This window comes from Schistocerca gregaria, chromosome 1, assembly GCF_023897955.1.
Source record: "Schistocerca gregaria isolate iqSchGreg1 chromosome 1, iqSchGreg1.2, whole genome shotgun sequence".
Taxonomy (NCBI): domain Eukaryota; kingdom Metazoa; phylum Arthropoda; class Insecta; order Orthoptera; family Acrididae; genus Schistocerca; species Schistocerca gregaria.
The window spans coordinates 1,017,449,571-1,017,470,548 of NC_064920.1; the positions used below are offsets into that span (position 1 = coordinate 1,017,449,571).

The following is a 20,978-nucleotide window of genomic DNA, read 5'->3' on the forward strand; positions in this document are numbered from 1 at the left end:
TACTCTGAACGCTGATGGAGCGACGCCAGGTGGAGGAGAGTCAGTAACCTACTCCGCTGTCAGCGTGGACACACCTCCCGGAATCGAGTGCCGTGACAGTGGGCCAGAGATCGGGAAGCCAGTAACAACCCCGGACCCGGCAATCGGAATGGGGCGTGACCTACCTGGCACGGGAGGGGGGGGGGGGGGGGAGGGGGGCGTCCTAGATTAGCGAGGCGGGCTACATATTCAGCCAGCAGAGCAAGAGATGCAACGACAAAAATCAATAGCTACGGTATGTGCGGCTCACGAAACTTGGAGAGGCACTGGGCCGTATTGGGATGTTGGCTCAAATGATCTCAATGAGGGTAGCAGGTCGAAGGTGTCGCAGTGGGCGCGGTTACAGCTGCGAGGTTAAGAAGAGGACGATGGAGTGAGCTTGCAGACAGCCAAGAACGGGAACCCTTCTCCAAAGCTGATGCGCCCAGAAGCCAAGTTCAGGACATCACAAATGGTAAGCGCAAGGGATGGCCGCTGTGTGGGCACAAGTCACCCAGTCAGTTGGAGCCTTTTCTGGATGAGAGGACGAAGATTCGAGAGGAGACACAGGCAGGGTATTTTATATTACATGAGAAGCAGTCGCAGGATGCAATAGTGATTGGCAGCGGTATTTTGGTCCATGGAGTGATGCAACATAGTGTACAGCAAAGAGTGCTGGCTACGCATTCGGTGCGGCGAATTGTCAGTAACCCTTCACAAGGAAGGTCGCGTCTATGCAGGACGGCATGTTGAGGTTATTCCTGGGGCAAGCTGAGTGCGATTTTCTCTTAGCTAAAGCCATGTTAGTCTTATCAAACGACTGGGCATTAAAATTGCTACAACAAGAAGAAATGCAGATGATAAACCGGTATTCATTGGACAAATGTATTACACTAAAACTGACATGTGATTACATTTTCACGCAATTTGGGTGCACAGAGTCTGAGAAATCAGTACCCAGAACAACCAACTCTGTCCGTAACAACGGCCTTGATACGCTTGGGCATTGACTCAAACAGAGCTTGGATGGCGGGTACAGGTATAGCTGCCCATGCAGTTTCAACACGATACCACAGTTCATCAAGAGTAGTGACTGGCGTATTGTGACGAGACAGTTGCTCAGTCACCATTGACCAGTCGTTTTCAATTGGTGAAAGATCTGGAGAATGTGCTGGCCAGGGCAGCAGTCGAACGTTTTCTGTATCCAGAAAGACACGTACAGGACCTGCAACATGCGGTCGTGCATTATCCTGCTGAAATGTAGGGTTTCGCAGGGATCGAATGAAGGGTAGAGCCACGGGTCGTAACACATCTGAAATGTAACGCCTACTGTTCACAGTGCCGTCAATCCACGCAAGAGGTGACTGAGACGTGTAACCAATGGCACACCTTACCATCACGCCGGGTGACACGCCAGTATGGCGATGACGAATACACGCTTCCAACGTGCGTTCACCGCGGTGTCACCAAACACGGATGCGACCATCATGAGGCTGTAAACAGAACCTGGATTCATCGGAAAAACGACGTTTTGCCATTCGTGCAGCCAGGTTCGTCGTTGAGTACACCATCGCAGGCTCTCCTGTCTGTGATGCAGCGTCAAGGGTAACCGCAGCCGTGGTCTCCGATCTGATATTTCATGCTGCTACAAACGTCATCGAACTGTTCGTGCAGATGGTTGTTGTCTTGCAAACGTCTCCATCTGTTGACTCAGGGATCGAGAAGTGACTGCACGATCCGTGACAGCCATGGGGATAAGATGCCTGTCATCTCGACTACTAGTAATACGAGGCCGTTGGGATCCAGCACGGCGTTCCGTATTACCCTCCTGAACCCTCCGATTCCATATGCTGGTAACAGTCATTGGATCTCGACCAAAGCGAGCAGCAATGTCGCGGTACGATAATACTCGAATTCGGAAATGTGATGGTACGCATTTCTCCTCCTTACACGAGGCATCGCAACAACGTTTCACCAGGCAACGCCGGTCAACTGCTGTTTGTGTATGAGAAATAGGTTGGAAACTTTCCTTATGTCAGCACGTTGTAGGTGTCGCCACCGGCGCCAGCCTTGTGTGAATGCTCTGAAAAGCTAATCATTTGCATATCAAAGCGTCGTCTTCCTGTCGATTAAATTTCGCGTCTGCAGCGCGTCATCTTCGTGGTTTAGCAATTTTAATGGCCAGTAGTGCAATAACGGGGTAAGAGCGAGAGTGACTTCGTATGTCCCATGCAGAAAATAATTTTGTTATTATTACGCTGTGATCAAAATTGACTTTCTATATGTCACTGTACAGAAAAGACGGCTGTGAAAATTGTGTAGGTACCACTGTAGTGAGTCGATAGTAGCGGTACTCTGGTGAGTAGTTGGTGATGGGAATGTCCTAAAACTACATTTAGTTAAGTGCTAACGTAACTAAGCCCTAATTAAGCCAATGGATTGCTGTATGAATTTTTTTTGCTTGTTCTAGATGGAAGCTATTTCTATTTGCCATTTTATTGTCTATGGACAAGGGCCATGTATTGTGAATTTCCTTACTGGAGCGAAGTCTGAAGTGTTGCGGAAGTCACCAGTCGCAGACGACACCCCAACACCAGACAACTGCCTGGCGACCTGCACCTAGCACATCTCCTGCTATTCGATGATGCATAGTCGAGACAGCCTAGAATTTAGCAGCTCGGCAGAGGGCCTACGCGTACACCAGGCAGGAGTACAGGTGGGCCCGGGAGGTCTAAGGCGCTGCAGTCATGGACTGTGCGGCTGATCCCGGCGGAGGTTCGAGTCCTCCCTCGGGCATGGGTCTGTGTGTGCTTGTCCTTAGGATTACTTAGGTTAAGTAGTGTGTAAGCATAGGGACTGATGACCTTAGCATTCAAGTCCCATAAGATTTCACGCACATTCGAACATGTGAGAAACAGAAGTTAAGTCCCATAAGGTTAAAAAAAAGAGTACATGTGGCGCATACAACTGTGACGGGCACCGCTCGTGCTGCAGACCTTTTGCTGCACCTGATGTGTTAAGTGCGACCAATGAAACGCAAGTATTTCTCCGCCGTGCGAATATTTAGGACCACGCCGGCCGCGGTGGCGGCTTTCCCATCGCAGCCAGTCAGTTGTCTTCTGCCACTGCCCCAGCACCGCTTCCGACCGAGCGCCGCCTTCACCTCCAGTGGACTATGTCCTGCGACATGCTCGCGGAAACCGTTGGTATCATTCGTTATTGTCAGGCTGTTCTGAGGGATTGAAGGGTGAAATTAGACCGGTCTTGTCGGAACCTTAAGTATCACTCTATTCGCCTCTCAGTGGGAGCGTGGACTTAAGATATTCCCGAGTATATTGTAAGTAGGCTGTTTAGGTTTTTATATTGGTAACGCCACGTAGCGTTCTGTATGAAAATCACTGGCTGTAGTGTGTGCAGTCTGTGGCTGGGTGGCATTGTTGTAATATTCGCTATTGCAGTGTTGGGCTGTTGGCTGTTAACAGCGCGTAGCGTTGCGCAGTTGGAGGTGAGCCGCCAGCAGTGGTGGATGTGGAGAAGTGAGATGGCGGATTTTTGAGAGCAGATGATCTGGACAGAGACAGTAAATTTGTAAGACTGGCTGTCATGAACTGCTATATATATTATGACTTTTGAACAATATTAAGGTAAATACATTGTTTGTTCTCTATCAAAATCTTTCTTTTGCCAACTGTGCCTATCAGTAGTTAGTGACTTCAGTAGTTTGAATCTTTTATTTAGCTGGCAGTAGTGGCGCTCGCTGTATTGCAGTAGTTCGAGGAACGAAGATTTTTGTGAGGTAAGTGATTTGTGAAAGGTGTAGGTTAATGTTAGTCAGGGCCATTTTTTTGTAGGGATTATTGAAAGTCAGATTGCGTTGCGCTAAAAATATTGTGTGTCAGTTTAAGCACAGTCATGTATAATTGTTCAAAGGGGACGATTCAATATAAGAAACTATCAGCCTCGAGAGCGGTAATGAAACCAACCTTTACCTAGGTTTCAGCCCAAGTAATTGAGCCATCTTCAGAAGATATACCTGATCCTATAATATGTCTACGAGGGCATGGTCTAGAAATAAAATTAAAACATAAAACAGCCTGAATAGGCATAGTCACATTCAGGCTGTTTTAGTTTTATTTCTAGACCATGCACTCGTAGACATATTATAGGATAAGGTATATCTTCTGAAGATGGCTCAATTACTTGGGCTGAAACTTAGGTAAAGCTTGTTTTCATTACCGCAGTCGAGGCTTATAGTTTCTTATGTATTAGATTATCACGATCGCTGACTGGGCTGCAATGTTGGAAGTACTATAGTACCCCCGAGTGTTCAATCAAGTGTGAGGACTGTGTCACATCACAGAGAAATCTTTGGATGTTCCAATAATAGAATAATTGTGTTATCAAGCATTCAGTGAACTTAGGTTACACTAAGATTTTCTTCAAGGTTATTGAACTTATTGAAATTTGCGTTGAGCTTCAATATCGATCAAACGAGACCATTTGTGTTACGTTGAGGAAAATCATTTTATTATTTTGTTCATAGCTGTAGTTCAGAGACTGCGGAATATTTGAACAAAGATAAAAATTCGCTCATCAGGCGCACATGAAAACATTTATTGATTCGCTTTAACGGTTTCGAGAGTTTAAACTGTCACCTTCAGAAGTGAAATAGGGTCAGTTAATCGACAAACGAAAGTCAAAGCCGGCCGTAGTGCCGAGCGGTTCTAGGCGCTACAGACTGGAACCGCGCGACCGCTACGGTCGCAGGTTGGAATCCTGCCTCGGGCATGGATGGTTGTAATGTCCTTAGGTTAGTTAGGTTTAAGTAGTTCTAAGTTCTAGGGGACTGATAACCTCAGCAGTTAAGTCCCATAGTACTCAGAGCCATTTGAACCAAAGTCAAAATAAGGATCGGGTGGTAGTGTCCTTTACTACAGAATCAATAAAACAGAGCGACATCGCTAAAAATATATGATATATGCCATGTGCAGTAAACAATTAACTCTCCAACATCACATGGTAGATAGAATGTCCGACTACAGACAATCAACATACTAAGAATTTTTAGCATATTGCAGCCCCGTCAGCAACTGTGATGGACTAATATATTGAAAACTCCGCCTCAGTTACGAAAATTTCCTGGTCTTAACCCAGGTTTCAGCTAGAATAATCTAGCCTTCTTCAGAAGCATAAAATTACTATAACATGACAGACGAAGGCACAGTCAACGTTAAAAATTAAAAGTTATAGTACCGTAGTATCATGTCGAATAAAAACTACTTGACTGATGTTGGCACACTAACCAACGTAGTTGCCGCTGCCAACCGACCGCGTGTTGAAGTGATGCCGGGGCTGGACTTAAGTAGTTTTAATTCGACATGGCACCACGGTACTATAGGTTTTAATTTTTTAATGTTGACTGTGCGTACTCTGATTTTATGCTTCTGAAGAAGGTTAGATTATTCTAGCCGAAACCTGGGTTAAGACCAGAAAATTTTCGCAACTGAGGCGGATTTTTCAATATATTAATCAACATACTGTTTGTTACTCTCTCATACATCATACATTTTTAGCAATGTCACTATGTTTTATTGATTATGTATCAAAGGACACAATCATCCGACCATTATTTTGGTGTTGTCTTCCAAAGATTTCGCTTCTGAATACGACAGTTTAAACCGAAGAAACCGGTAGAGTAAACCAAATAAAGGTTTTCTTGTGCAACTGAAGACTTGTTGAAACTGATTTTGTTAATAAATGGAGACAGAACTTGTTTCTTATGTTTTCTTATGGAAATGTTCCGATCCTGCAACACTTCACAAGTTTAATTTAATTTTTTTTAAAATTGTGCTGAAGGAATTTTGTCTCATCTTATTTAACGCTTTGCCTTCAAGATCTGTAAATGGGCTGCAGGTTAAGTTCAGTTTAATTACTTACTGCCATTTCTCTAGAAGAATATGTTGTTGTTGTGGTCTTCAGTCCAGAGAGTGGTTTGATGCAGCTCTCCATGATACTCGATTCTGTGCAAGCTTCTTCATCTCCCAGTACCTACTGCAACCTACATCCTTCTGAAACTGTTTAGTGTATTCATCTCTTGGTCTCCCCCTACGATTTTTACCCTCCACGCTGCCCTCAAATACTAAATTGGTGATCGCTTGATGCCTCAGAATATGCCCTACCAACCGATCCCTTCTTCTAGTCAAGATGTGCCACAAATTTCTCTTCTCTCCAATTCTATTCAGTACTTCCTCGTTAGTTATGTGATCTACCTACCTATTCTTCAGCATTATTCTGTAGCAAAACATTTCGAAAGCTTCTATTCTCTTCTTGTCCCAACTATTTATCGTCCATGTTTCACTTCCATACATGGCTACACACCATACAAATACACTCCTGGAAATTGAAATAAGAACACCGTGAATTCATTGTCCCAGGAAGGGGAAACTTTATTGACACATTCCTGGGGTCAGATACATCACATGATCACACTGACAGAACCACAAGCACATAGACACAGGCAACAGAGCATGCACAATGTCGGCACTAGTACAGTGTATATCCACCTTTCGCAGCAATGCAGGCTGCTATTCTCCCATGGAGACGATCGTAGAGATGCTGGATCTAGTCCTGTGGAACGGCTTGCCATGCCATTTCCACCTGGCGCCTCAGTTGGACCAGCGTTCGTGCTGGACGTGCAGACCGCGTGAGACGACGCTTCATCCAGTCCCAAACGTGCTCAATGGGGGACAGATCCGGAGATCTTGCTGGCCAGGGTAGTTGACTTACACCTTCTAGAGCACGTTGGGTGGCACGGGATACATGCGGACGTGCATTGTCCTGTTGGAACAGCAAGTTCCCTTGCCGGTCTAGGAATGGTAGAACGATGGGTTCGATGACGGTTTGGATGTACCGTGCACTATTCAGTGTCCCCTCGATGATCACCAGAGGTGTACGGCCAGTGTAGGAGATCGCTCCCCACACCATGATGCCGGGTGTTGGCCCTGTGTGCCTCGGTCGTATGCAGTCCTGATTGTGGCGCTCACCTGCGCGGCGCCAAACACGCATACGACCATCATTGGCACCAAGGCAGAAGCGACTCTCATCGCTGAAGACGACACGTCTCCATTCGTCCCTCCATTCACGCCTGTCGCGACACCACTGGAGGCGGGCTGCACGATGTTGGGGCGTGAGCGGAAGACGGCCTAACGGTGTGCGGGACCGTAGCCCAGCTTCATGGAGACGGTTGCGAATGGTCCTCGCCGATACCCCAGGAACAACAGTGTCCCTGATTTGCTGGGAAGTGGCGATGCGGTCCCCTACGGCACTGCGTAGGATCCTACGGTCTAGGCGTGCATCCGTGTGTCGCTGCGGTCCGGTCCCAGGTCGACGGGCACGTGCACCTTCCGCCAACCACTGGCGACAACATCGATGTACTGTGGAGACCTCACGCCCCACGTGTTGAGCAATTCGGCGTTACGTCCACCCGGCCTCCCGCATGCCCACTATACGCCCTCGCTCAAAGTCCGTCAACTGCACATACGGTTCACGTCCACGCTGTCGCGGCATGCTACCAGTGTTAAAGACTGCGATGGAGCTCCGTATGCCACGGCAAACTGGCTGACACTGACGGCGGCGGTGCACAAATGCTGCGCAGCTAGCGCCATTCGACGGCCAACACCGCGGTTCCTGGTGTGTTCGCTGTGCCGTGCGTGTGATCATTGCTTGTGCAGCCCTCTCGCAGTGTCCGGAGCAAGTATGGTGGGTCTGACACATCGGTGTCAATGTGTTCTTTTTTCCATTTCCAGGAGTGTACTTTCAGAAACGACTTCCAGACACTTAAATCTATAAGAACCTTCAACATTGCAGGTAAACACTAGGTGTTTGTTCGCAATCGAGGCGGATCTCAGTCCATTAATAAACTTAAATCTATACTCGATGTTAACAAATTTCTCTTCCTCAGAAACGCTTTTCTTGCCATTGCCAGTCAACATTTTATATCCTCTCTACTTCGACCGTCATCAGTTATTTTGCTCCCCAAATAGCAAAACTCAGTTACTACTTTAAGCGTCTCATTTCCTAATCTAATTCCCGCAGCATCACCCGATTTAATTCGACTACAGTCCATTAACCTCGTTTTGCTTTTGTTGATGTTCATCTTATATCCTACTTTCAAGAGACTGTCCATTCCGTTCAGCTGCTCTTCGAGATCCTTTCCTGTGCGGGACCGTAGCCCAGCTTCATGGACACGGTTGCGAATGGTCCTCGCCGATACCCCAGGAGCAATAGTGTCCCTAATTTGCTGGGAAGTGGCGGTGCGGTTCCCTACGGCACTGCGTAGGATCCTACGGCCGTGGCGTGCATCCGTGCGTCGCTGCGGTCCAGTCCCAGGTGACGGGCACGTGCACCTTCCGCCGACCACTGGCGACAACATCGATGTACCGTGGAGAGCTCACGCCCCACGTGTTGAGCAATTCGGCGGTACGTCCACCCGGCCTCCCGCATGCCCACTATACACCCTCGCTCAAAGTCCGTCAACTGCACATACGGTTCACGTCCACGCTGTCGCGGCATGCAGTGTTAGAGACTGAGATGGAGCTCCGTATGCCACGGCAAACTGGCTGACACTGACGGCGGCGGTGCACAAATGCTGCGCAGCTAGCGCCATTCGACGGCCAACACCGCGGTTCCTGGTGTGTCCGCTGTGCCGTGCGTGTGATCATTGCTTGTACAGCGCTCTCGCAGTGTCCGGAGCAAGTATGGTGGGTCTGACACACCGGTGTCAATGTGTTCTTTTTTCCATTTCCAGGAGTGTACATTCAGAAACGACTTCCTGATACATAAATCTATATTCGATGTTAATAAATTTCTCTTCTTCAGAAACGCTTCCCTTGCCATTGCCAGTCTACATTTTATATCCTCTCTACTTCGACCATCATCAGTTATTTTACTTCCTAAATAGCAAAACTCCTTTACTACTTTAAGTGTCTCATTTCCTAATCTAATTCCCTTAGCATCACCCGACTTAATTAGACTACATTCCATTATCCTCTTTTTGCTATTGTTAATGTTCATGTTGTATCTTCCTTTCAAGACACTGTCCATTCCGTTCAACTGCTCTTTCAAGTCATTTGCTGTCTCTGACAGAATTAACATGTCATCGGTCAACCTCTAAGTTTTTATTTCTTCTCCATGGATTTTAATACCTACACCGAATTTTTCTTTTGTTTCCTTTACTGCTTGCTCAATATACAGATTGAATAACATCGGGGAGAGGCTACAACCCTGTCTCACTCTCTTCCCAATGACTGCTTCCCTTTCGTGCCCCTCGACTCTTACAACTGCCATTTGGTTTCTGTACAAATTGTAAATAACCTTTTGCTCCCTGTACTTTACCCCTGGCACCTTCAGAATTTGAAAGAGAGTATTCCAGTCAACATTGTCAAAAGCTTTCTCTAAGTCTACAAATGTAGAAGAACATACTGTTTGTAAATTTGAACCCACGCCTGCACTGCCCCCACCCAGAACCCGCCTACCACCCAAATGCAACGCTGCAGAGCATCACCAGTGTGTTTCCTCCAAAATAGTTGGTCTTTAGTTGCTCATTAGTGTTAACTTCCTTCCACAAGCGACCTCCTAGAACCGTGAGGTACGCCCCGAAAACTGTCTTTGGTATTGGAGGAACGCGCTGGGCGGTGCAATGTTGTGGTCTCCAACAACAGGGAGGAGGCCTGGGGCCTCAGAGACAGCGCCTGGCGGCCAGCGGGCAGTGGGAAGCAGCTGGCGGACCGAGATTAGTCCGGCCCTCTGAGGCGACGGCTGTGGCCCAGAGTAATGAGCTCGTGAGACGCCCCGCCACGGACACCGCTCCGTCTCCAGCAGGGGAGTGGGCATAGTTTCCGCCGAGCCGCGCCCCACTCCTTACCTGTCACAGCAGTCCGTCGCGCCGCCGCAGGAATACCGCGAAGACTGTGCAGCCGCTGGGGACGCGCCGCCTCTCAGTTCCGCAGATCCTGCAACACGATCAGGCGTTTAAGAGGGAATCACAAGGGCGGAAAGTAACAGCAGGTAGGCAACTGGAGAAAGCCGACGGGACTGCTAAAAACAATACAGTCCGTTCACAATATACATTACACTACTGGCTATTACAATTACTACACCACGAATATGACGTGCTACAGACACGAAATTTAAGCGACATGAAGATGATGCTGTGATATGCAAATGATTAGCTTTTCAGAGCATTCACACAAGGGTGGCGCCCGTGGCGACACCTACAACGTGCTGACATGAGGAAAGTTTCCAACTGATTTCTCATACACAAACAGCAGTTGACCGGCGTTGCCTGGTGAAACGTTGTTATGATGCGTCGTGTATCGAGGAGAAATGCGTACCGTCAAGTTTCCGACTTTGTTAAAGGTCGGATTGCAGCCTATCGCCATTGTGGTTCATCGTATCACGATATTGCTGCTCGCGTTGCTCGAGATCCAATGACTGATAGCAGAATATGGAATCGGTGGATTCAGGAGGGTAATACGGAACGCCGTGCTGGGCCCTAACGGCCTCGTAACACTAGCAGTCGAGATGACAGGCATCTTATCCGCATGCCTGTGACGGATCGTGCAGCCACGTCTCGATCCCTGAGTCAACAGATGGGGACGTTTGTAAGACAACAACCATCTGCACTAACAGTTCGACAACGTTTGCAGCAGCATGGACTACCAGCTCGGAGACCATGGCTGCGGTTACCCTTGACGCTGCATCACAGACAGGAGCGCCTGCGATGGTGTACTCAACGAAGAACCTGGGTGCACGAATGGCAGAACATCACTTTTTCGGATCAGTCCAGGTTCTGTTTACAGCATCGTGATGGTCCCATCCGTGTTTGGCGGCATCGCGGTCAACGCACGTTGGAAGCGTGTGTTCGTCATCGCCATACTGGTGTATTACCCGGCGTAATGGTATGGCATGCCATTGGTTACACGTTTCGGCCACCTCTTTTCGCATTGACGGCACTGTAAACAGTGGACGTTACATTTCAGATGTGTTACGACCCGTGGCTCTGCCCTTCATTCGATCCCTGCGAAACCCTACATTTCAGCAGGATAATGCACGATCGCATGTTGAAGGTCCTGTTTGGGCCTTTCTGGATACAGAAAATGTTCGACTGCTGCCCTGGCCACCACATTCTCCAGATCTCTCTCCAATTCACAGCGTCTGGTCAATGGTGGCCGATCAACTGTCTCGTCACAATACGCCAGTCACTACTCTTGATGAACTGTGGAATCGTGTTGAAACTCAATGGGCAGCTGCACCTGTACACACCATCCAAGCTCTGTTTGATTCAATGCCCAGGCGTATCAAAACCGTTATTACGGCCAGAGGTGGTTGTTTTGGGTACCGATTTCTCAGGATCCATGCACCCAAACTGCGTGAAAATGTAATCACATGTCATTTCGAGTATAATATATTTGTCCAATAAATACCCGTTTATCATCTGTATTTCTTCTTCGTGTAGGAATTTTAATGACCAGTACTGTACAAAATGAGTTCAATAAGCAATGCAACACATTTTTTGTCCAACAATTTCGGCAGAAATAATGCAAAATTTGTTGTGTGACATTGTGCAGTATTCGTACTTCAGCCGCTATAGTTTCATGACGTTCCGATAGCTGGTGGCGCTGTATGTAGTCTCCAAAATGGCGTGTATAACAGAGGTGTGTTCCAGGCAGAGAGTTGACATCGAGTTTCGTTTGGCGGAAAATCAGAGTATCACAGGTATTCATAGGCGCCTGCAGAAAGTCTGCCGAGACCTGGCAGTGAACAAATGCACGGCGAGTCGTTGGGCGTCTGTCATCATCGCAACAAGGTCGCGCAGACGTGTCTGATCTCTAGCGTGCCGGTCGGCGGTATACACACTCACGAAACTGAAGAAACAAACTTTTCCTTCTCCATGACAACGCAAGGCCTCACAGAAGTTTGTGCACTCGAGAGGATCTCACAAAACATAATTCAACTGTCCTTTCTCATCCATCCTACAGCTCCGATCTCGCACATTCCGACTTTCGTCTATTTTTGGAGTATGCACTTCGAGGGAAGTAGTAAATGAATTCTTTTCTTGTGTCTTTCGCTGATGCCATAGTCCCGCAGCGGTCGCAGGTTCGGCGCGGCTAGAACGAATTTGGCAAGGTTAGTTTTAGGGGTGGCCGGATGTCCTTCCTGCCGCCACTCCGCACCCCTTGGGACAGAATTAGTGTACCCTAACTGTCTCTGTCTAGTGTAATCCACGGAATAGTGCGAATGTGTTCAGATGTCTGCGAGCCCGGTATTCACCTGGCGGGATTTGGGAAACCGCCTAAAAACCACATCCAGACTGGCCGGCACACCAGCGCTCGTCGTTAATCCGCCGGGCGGATTCGATTCGGGGCTGGCACGCCTACCCGAGTCCAGGAAGCAGAGCTTCGGCGCTCTCGGCTACCCTGGCTGGTGGGAAGCAGTACATGAGTGATGGGAAGTTTAATGATGAATCAAGTCGTTGGCTCAGTAGAAAGGTACAATGAGGGTATACATGCGCTCCCAGTAAGGTGGATTAAGGTAGTCGTACTGAACGGCGATGATATTGAAAAGCCGGCCAGTATGACCGAGCGGTTCTAGGTGCTTCAGCCCGGAACCACGCGGCTGGTACGGTCGCAGGTTCGAATCCTGCCTCGGGCATGGATATGTGTGATGTCCTTAGGTTAGTTAGGTTTAAGTAGTTCTAAGTTCTAGGGGACTGATGACCTAAGATGTTAAGTCCCATAGTGCTCAGAGCCATTTGAACCATTTTGGCTCGCATCTCGTGGTTGTGCGGTAGCGTTCTCGCTTCCCATGTCCGAGTTCCCGGGTTCGATTCCCGGCGGGGTCAGGGATTTCCTCTGCCTCGTGATGGCTGGGTGTTGTGTGCTGTCCTTAGGTTAGTTAGGTTTAAGTAGTTCTAAGTTCTAGGGGACGGATGACCATAGATGTTAAGTCCCATAGTGCTCAGAGCCACTTGAACCATTTTGAACTTATTGCATGCCTCTCGTATATACACTGTCTGACCAACAGTACTTCTACTCATATATCTAGTACGGAATTGACCACCATACATCACGAAAGGTGACGAATACAGAGTGTTTTAAATGATTTTACCAAGCACCTTATAAATGTTCAATGTGAGCCCCATTTGTCACACGGCACACATCAAGTCTATAGCCCAAGTCCTGGAGTCCGCAAGGGGCCCAATGACAGGGCTTGCTTTGCATAGCCTCCACATTCACCAGTCCTAACGCCATGCGATTTTTTCCTTTGGGGCTTCATCATGGATCGTGTGTTCGTGCTTCCGCTACCATCAGACCTCCCTGAATTAAGAAACCGGATTGAAGCAGCTGTTGCTACGATCACCGAAGACACACTAATCAACGTTTGCGAAGAACTCTGCTAGAGGCTTGATGTATGCCATTTGACAAATGGTGCTCACATTGAACATTTATAATGTTCTTGGTAAAACTGTTTGAGTTGCTCTTTCATTTGACATATGATATTTTACTGTCAGTTTAATATAATAATTATTATAAAGCGTTAAAATCCCAATATTCATTTATAAATAGAGAAGCAATAACTGCAGAATGAATCGGTCAGCAGAGCTCAAAGTGGTCACTGGACTTTACCTGAGTAACGAATATAACAGAGACATTCCAACCTTTCTAATGCTGCCTACGTCGACTGCTGATGAAGTGATTGTGAAGTGGAAGCGAGAAGAGACTTCGCGTATTACCAAGATGAGGCAGAGACCTTACAGCATTGTGGATGATGGTTGTAAAAAGTCGCAGAAAATCAGCGGTATAAACCACTCGTTAGTTCCAAAGTGCTATCGACAGTCCAGCCAGCTGAATGACTGTGCGTAGGGATTTAAAAAGAGTGGGGTATAATGGTAAAGCAGCCTTTCATAAGCAACACTTTTCGGTAATCGGTGTTAAGTGACTCTTGAAGTGCTGTAAAGAGCGTCCCAATAGAATGTAGATGACTAGAAAAGAGAAATTTGGAGTGATGAATCACATTCCCTCCGACAATCCGGCGGTAGGGTTTGGGTTTGGCGAATGCCTTGTGAACGTTACTTGCCATCTTGAGATGTGCAAACATTGAAATACGGAGGTGGCAGTATCACGGTATGGGAAGGATACGGACACATATTACAGCGGCGTGTGCTGCTTACTGTAAAGTAAGAGTTCGGATACAATGATTGCTCTTAGCCGGCCGCGGTGCCCAAGCGGTGCTAGGCGCTTTAGTCCGGAACCGGGCGACTGCTGCGGTCGCTGGTTCGAATCCTGCCTCGGGCATGGATGTGTGTGATGTCCTTAGGTTAGTTAGGTTTAAGTAGTTCTAAGTTCTAGGGGACTGATGACCTCAGATGTTAAGTCCCATAGATCTCAGAGCTATTTCAACCATTTGATTGCTCGTATCAGCATGATGTGACACTGACATTCCTGAAATAGGCCGGCCTGCACAGCGTTGTGACCTGAACTCTCTGGGACACCTTGGGGATGAGTTACATCGTCGACTTCTCTCCAGACCCCAACGTCTGACATAACTACCTTCTGTGATTTAGGCTACTGAGGCTGCTATTCCTCCACGGACATTCAGATACCTAAGCGGAACTGTCACCAGCATGTTCAAGTCACACCCCTCATTAATCATCACCAACAGGCATTCTGACACTTTTGACCTCTTAGTGTACGCACCGACAGAAATGGGAAGTGTCACAACTTGAACATCTTGTCCGGTCGCTATCAAAATATACTCCAGTATTTCCATGCCTGTGGAATACGCTGACTAAAGTTTCACTCATAAGCCAGATAACTGTCAGTGTAGAAAAAAGCCACTGATGCTTTTGGAAAACCATACACTATAAATAAATACAAACAAGACTAAAATATTGGTGATAGATCTAACAGACAAGTAAGGGAACGTGATAAGATGGGGGATAGATACCAACATAAGTAAATGAATTTTAGTTGGTGGGAAGTACAGACGACAAGACGAGTATGATGGATTAAAGGAAGAACTATCGTGAGTAAACAAATAAGAGTAATTTGCAAACGAAAAAACTCCTTAATGTAGGAACAAGAAATGAATTCTTCAATACGTTTATTTGGAGCATTTTAAGATACTTTTGTGGAGGGTACAGAGGGCGTATAATTGAAATGGTCAGTGACACCCATGTTTCTTTCGTATACAGATCGCTAATTGAATAAATTTACCAGCTGATAAAATAACGTTTTTTTTCAGAACACTAAGTTTCATTGTCATTTGCGTTTAGGATGGTAAAGTATCATTTGGTCAAAATCCAATGTAAACGCATGTAATGAAATTGTTTCAGACAGAGGATTAAACATGTGTCAAAACATACTTTTATAATTTTAACAAACATCTATAATGATTATTATTATTATTATTATTATTATTATTATTATTATTATTATTATTATTATTTCTACAATTTTATGGTTATTCATAACATTTACAACGTCAATTATCAAAAATTAATTCCACATAAAATTATCTTTGCTTATATGGATAGACTCCGAACCCAGTCTTTGTGTAGAAAAATACAACACTGATCTGTTTGTCTTTTTGACGCGTTTCAAGCAGTTCTTGTTGTAAAGGGTGTGTTGATTGCCAGTGTAATGTTAAGGAAAGCATTTTTATAGAAAACATTTTTGTAATTCAAGATATATGTTCTTCAGAACAAAGTATTAAATGATGGAAATAATCAAGAGAAAAAGCTCCGCAACATATAGTTTCAACGTTGCTACATAAGCGAAGTTGTGATCCCAAATCACTCCTCTCAGATAGGACACATACTTCTAGTTATACTGTGCCAATGAAAAAAAAAAATCGAGAAAATACTAAGAAGAGACAAAGACAATTAAGGAGTCTTGTGAGTTGTTATGCCACACAATGATAATTCACCCCTCTATGTTACAAGGTATTGAGAACTACTTACGCAGACCATGCCAACGTTCACCATTGAGACCTGCTGAACAACTTTAATTATTACTTTTATTCCACTGCAAAAGCGTAGGTTACGTGGAGAAGCGCAAGACAAGACAAATTTAGAAGCAATAGACATGTAGATGTGGATAAGAGTCACAAAACGTCCAAGAGAGAAAAAAATCTAAAGAACAGGTACTGAAAGAAATTAAAACGAAAAGTACACAGATTAACACGTTACAGGGAAATAAAACTAAATTAACTGGACCTCTAATACGATATAACAGGAAGACTCCTGCGGAAAAAATCAAAAGGCAGGTTCAGAACATCCTACTCATGACTTCACCGTCTTTTAGCCACTTTCCACTGGTGCTCAAGAGAGTAGCACGGGAGTAGCTGGCCAACTTCGACGTTTCTCAGAAGCTCATTCTCGGGCTCTGACCTTCGTCGAAGGCGATTATGTATTTCTCCATTTTCCGCTCATATCGTCGCTAGGATAATTCCCAGTTCGTCTCTGCTCCACCTGTATACTTTCCTTCCCTCACCACATGGTCGCAACACCATCAGGCAGCAGTGTCACTTGGTATGCAGTCATCATAATGTTTTACTTTATCAGTGTATTTCTGTTTGAAGTATTTCAGCTTAAAGATGATGATTATGCATGGGATTTAGATGGAGTGGTGCTCGGTCTGATAGTTATGCAGACGTGAACTCAGTTTTAATAAGTTTATTTTATCAATAAACAAAATATAAATCACTCTGAGAAAACAGTTATTTGAAGACCGGATAAACTTTAACAGGGCCCAAATCACAACAGGAAATATCCTCTTTAAACTAATAAATTCCAATATAAAAAATTACTCTGACCCTAAACGGGCAATCAGATGCAACCTAACAAGTTACAATATATGGCCCCCTGTTTACACAACTGATCTAGGATGGATACTAAGTAATATAGCAGCTAATTGCTCCTGTTATCTAACTACTAATTGTAAGCAAACACCAAGACATCAAACAAACTCTGACGAACTTCGGCAATAAGAGCACGACCTAGCTAGTGACGTCATAAGCATCACATGTTTCAAATGGAGTGCTTTAGCGGGCTTTCAAATTATTTAAATTTCATTTCCATTTTTTTAAATTTCTTATTTTTTGAACTAAGCATAATATGAGCGTAAAATGACATAATTAATGATTGAAGATGATTTTCAGAAAACAGTTAAATACCGTATCGCAATTCACTGTGCTTTAGAAATAATTTGTGACCGGTCTGCAACGGCCTGCATGGGAACTGATTGCGACTTGTAGCTGTCCTACGAACTTAATTTCAACAGTCTCTGCTTGCCCTGTAGGCATTTCATGTTGTTGCTGAAATTGGATCTTTTACAACAGTTATTGTGTTCTATAAAGAATGAGCTTCGAATTGCGTTGAGATTTTGTTTTTAATTTAAATTGCAGTTCACTTACGTGTAGGAAAATCCTTATATTGTCTGACGTAAATGATTTTTCATATGTGTAACTGGAATACTGATCATTTAGACATATGCGAGGGTAGTGTATGTCGAAATTGCCGTATCGAAATGTTTTATTCAATATTTTACATTTTTCAGTCGAAATCATAGTCAAATATGTCGCTTCTGTCATTATTGCTTTGAGAAGTGTCGCTGTTGTATTTTCCACTGCGAAATGGTTCGAAAACCAGATCTTTTAACTGAGCCGGCATCTGTATATCTTCTTTAATTGTCTTTTTCTGGACTCTCGAGATGGATTCGAAGACGCCCAAAAGCCGATTGAACACGACATGCTTCGTTTTCTCATGGGAATATCTAAGTGTAAAATCTTCTCGGTAACACCGAGTGTCCTTATTCTGGGCTTTCCACGCATCTTCAGACAGCCGACAAATCGGCAACGGTGCAGTTTCGGTGCATTTCCGTGCGCAAAACTTTGTGGACTGATGTCGGCATCGGGCATTAGTGCAGAATATTGTGAGTCCGGTAAGGCTGATAACCGGTTTTCGACGAATATACTTCTTTTTCAGAGTTCTTGATAGATCTGTTTTCGTTCTAGAGTTCTCTGTACAGCATTTGAATAGATTTGCAGAATTTCACGAATAAAACAGTATTAGTTTGGGAAATTTTAACCTCGAAAAAATATATTTGCCAGTTTGAGAAAAAATTATGATACAATTCCAAATTCCTCCTCAAGTATTCTATGACATTTTTCTTGCAGATAATAGTTTATGAGGTAATTGCAACAAATGAGGGACCAATTTTTACCTTGTCGCACTGCCAGACGGCAGAAAAATGATACTACACTAAAAACGTGCTAATATGTGCTTGCAAATACATTTGAACTCATTGACTATATTATTAAGATAGCAGGGGAGCCATTCACAAAAGTTGAGCCAGAGCCATGTACAAAAGTTGAGGCATGCAGAAGAAATTTTGTAGCCAACGATATCGGACAATATCGAAAGTAGTATATTTTTAAGTCGATATACGTCATTACGCCGGTTAAAAAGTCATAATTATACCTCCTGGAGTGATGCTCGTCTTATTTTATCCTGAAAACTATGCACGATCACTGTCGTATATTACAGAGGCCATGCAAACAATACCTGAAGACTGTGTCGTTTTCCGATTCACTGTTTGCTGCCAACTGTTGCGGCACCCATTATATCGACGTGAGACTGGAATGACAGCGCAGCAATCGGCAAATACGCACCGGCGCAGTTTACACGAGATTTCGTCGGGCTAAATTCGGAACGCAAATATTTTTCTTCTATTCTGTCCAGGTTTTCAAGCATGTTGGCCCCCTGCGTGGCGCCACTAGTACTACATACCGAAGAACATCATCGCTAGCGTCTGGAAACAATCCGTGACGTTCGACATGGCATGAAAAGAAGCAAATACTGCGTGCAGCTGAGTCATTAAAATCTTTTAATCATTCAGTCAGGCACTAAATTTCATGCCATGTATATGAAATATCTAATTTGCTAGTTTAAATCACTTGCTCAAGTACCACTGACTGAGTCGTCAAACAGAAGAGACCTCATCCAGTTTTGAAACTGAAAAGACAAAGTCTAGCGCACCATCCACGTCATCGGCTCTGGTAGTGTATGCTCATCAGGGGCAGACATCTGTCAGACTCCATCTGATAAGCACTGTGTTCATAACTAACACACGATCGACCCTAAGCAGTGGCTGTTATGTCTTACGTGAGGTCTAGGAGAATAACGTTCCACGCTTGGAGATACTCTCTGCATGAATTCTCCGTAACATTGTTATCTGCATATTCAAAAGTCTGATTTTTCACCTAAGGTGCCGTGGTTCATCAATTGAATTATTTGTTAGCAACTTGCGTTTCTGTCACGTAAATCCTTATTTCCCACTCCAAAAAGGAACAGATAATCTCAAAGAGTCAGAATTCTTACGTAATTAGTCTGTACGTCCTGTTGAGCCATAAAATTGCCAGGTCTGTTGGACAGTCTCCATTGTATACTAACGTAATCTATCGACTAAAACACGTCTCAGCTATCCTTCCAGACATGCAAAGGATTTGGACAGCAGGAGAGAGAGCCTGCCTGGGGAGGGCACCGTAGTTGTCTCTCCGTGGCTCGAGACGGTTTAGCGTACCATCGGACACAAACATTACAAAATCAGCAGTGAACCGCCCTGAACACAATAGCAGCAAATCAGTCGAAACGACTGCAATTTAATTTTTTAGTAGTTCATAATGGCTACACCCAATACACAAATTACTTTCTTAAATATGGCTGGTTATTGTTTCGGAGGCAAGAGCAAACTGGAGAAAGTGTCTCCCACACACAAGAATAGTAGAGGAAGCAAGACCAATATTGGAAGCAAACTCAGATGGCTGCCGAACAAATTTTACAAAGAACCAATAACAAGATGGTTTGATGGCATGTGGAACAATATCAGGGAGGTTGAGACAGGCCCTGCAACGTCGGGAGCAGTTTATAGTGTAAGAAGCCTCGTTTTACAGTACCCCGATTTGTATCTCGTATATGCTTTTTTTTTTAAAAAAAAAAGGAACATTTAGAGGTATCACCGACTAAATATGCAAATCAAATGACATCCAGAATTGAGCCACACCTAGGATACTATCGTTTGCAATCTTAAGGTCCTGTGTAGAACATATAGATGGACGAAGATCATAATAAAATAAGAGAAATCAGCGCTCGAACGGAAAGATTTAGATGTTCCTTTTTCCCACGCGCCATTCGAGAGTGGAATGTTAGAGAAGTAGTATGAAAATGGTTCGATGAAAACTCTGCCAGGCACTTAAGTGTGAATTGCAGAGTAACTATGTAGATGTAGATGTAGATGTAGAAGAGGCCACTGAATTAATGTTCCATAGTTTGTTCGTCTCCACACTCACATTTGTAATAATCCTATCTGAAATCCTGTAATTTAAGGGAGAACCTTGTCTTACCGACACTAGCGGTTACGAGACAACACGTCTTTCCTCGTTGTAGCCGGCAGGAAGATATTCTATCGGTCCCATCCAATCTTGTACGGATTTCCACTGACAAAGTCTTGCTTTGTATGGAGGGAGTTGCCGGCCATTGTGGCCGTGCGGTTCTAGGCGCTTCAGTCTGGAACTGCGTGACCGCTACGGTCGCAGGTTCGAATCCTGCCTCGGGCGTAGATGTGTGTGATGTCCTTACGTTAGTTAGGTTTAAGTAGTTCTATGTTCTAGGGTACTGATGACCACAGATGTTAAGTCACATAGTGCTCAGAACCATTTGAACCATTTTTATGGAGGGAGTTTCAAAGATTCTGCTGTTGAAGCGAAACCTTTACTTGAAGTGAGGCTATGCTGAGGTAGTTCTTAGCCAAGCAGTGGGTGAACTCCAGTGTCCTTAGCTTTCAGTCGTTCAAGATCGGCGGCAACTTCTTAATGACTATATGAAGGTGTGCTACCGGCAC

The 20,978-nt window shown here is 45.0% G+C and overlaps 1 protein-coding gene across 4 annotated transcripts in view; it reads right to left on the minus strand.

The window, feature by feature from the left end:
* Positions 1-20,978, minus strand: part of LOC126278936 (somatostatin receptor type 2-like) — a 1,529,331-nt gene that overhangs the window by 253,264 nt on the left and 1,255,089 nt on the right. For all 4 annotated transcript variants that reach the window (XM_049979230.1, XM_049979217.1, XM_049979237.1 and 1 more), the window contains one exon: positions 9,941-10,028. The gene's annotated coding sequence lies outside the window, so the exon portion shown is untranslated. The remainder of the gene's footprint in view (positions 1-9,940; positions 10,029-20,978) is intronic.